This window comes from Dendropsophus ebraccatus, chromosome 10 (assembly GCF_027789765.1).
Source record: "Dendropsophus ebraccatus isolate aDenEbr1 chromosome 10, aDenEbr1.pat, whole genome shotgun sequence".
NCBI lineage: Eukaryota > Metazoa > Chordata > Amphibia > Anura > Hylidae > Dendropsophus > Dendropsophus ebraccatus.
Window position 1 is genome coordinate 40,581,205 of NC_091463.1, and position 1,122 is coordinate 40,582,326.

A 1,122-nucleotide genomic window follows, 5' to 3' on the forward strand; every position below is an offset into this window, starting at 1 on the left:
AAAGGTAGTTCATGCTGGGGCAGGGAAAGCTAAGCATGGGTAGATATTGGATGGGGGAGGCAAAAAAAAAACTGTTACACTAATGCTGGTTTCACACGTGGCAGTTTTTTTTTTTAAACTGCCACTGAAGTTTTTGTGCTTAAACCAGAAGTGGATTCAAATTAGTTGGAAAATATAAAAAGGAGACATGTACCTTTCCTGTTGATTCCACTTTTGGTTTTTGCACAAAAAACTATTTGTAAAACCAGCATAACAGGAATAATAAAAGCTGTTAGTGTTGTTAACCCCTTCTTTCCAAATGTCAGGATACCTGGCTACTACACTGCATCTACTGCATATATATAATGCAAGCATAACATATTAGGGTGCCTTCACACATACCGACTCGCAGCAAAAAACTCGCGAGTTTCTGCTACGAGCCGAGGTCCTGGAAGGCACCTATCACTACATACAAGCAGTGGTCTAAAAGACCGCTGCGTGTATGTAATGCAGCCGCCCCCTTAACCCCTTCGGCTCCCGCACCGCTGTCTCCATACATTACCTGGCTCTGGCTGCACGGGGTCCCGCTCTGCCGCCCAGCCAATCAGTGGCTGCGGCTGGGCAACACACTGATTGGCTTGTCGGCAGAGCAAGATGCCGGGACCCCGTGCAGCCAGAGCCAGGTAATGTATGGAGACAGCGGTGCGGGGTTAAGGGGGCGGCTGCATTACATACACGCAGCGGTCTTTCAGACCACTGCTTGTATGTAGTGATAGGGGCCTTCCAGGTTCTCGGCTCGTAGCAGAAACTCGTGAGTTTTTTGCTGCGAGTCGGGATGTGTGAAGGCACCCTTAATGTGTTTCACATATGACCCAGCTCAGATTTTCATTCCAACTCCCAGACAATTAGCAGCTCTGGTGGAACTCCAGAAGTAGCTGTCAGGAGACTCACCTGTCTGTATAATGCTGCGTTTACACATAACGATTATCGTTCGAATAACGATCGAATTCGAACAATAATCGTACGTGTAAACGCAGCGAACGATCAAACGACGAACGAGAAATCGTTCATTTTGATCTTTTAACATGTTATCAAATCATCGTTCGTCGTTCGCAAAAAATTTGCCGATCGTTCTGTGTAAAC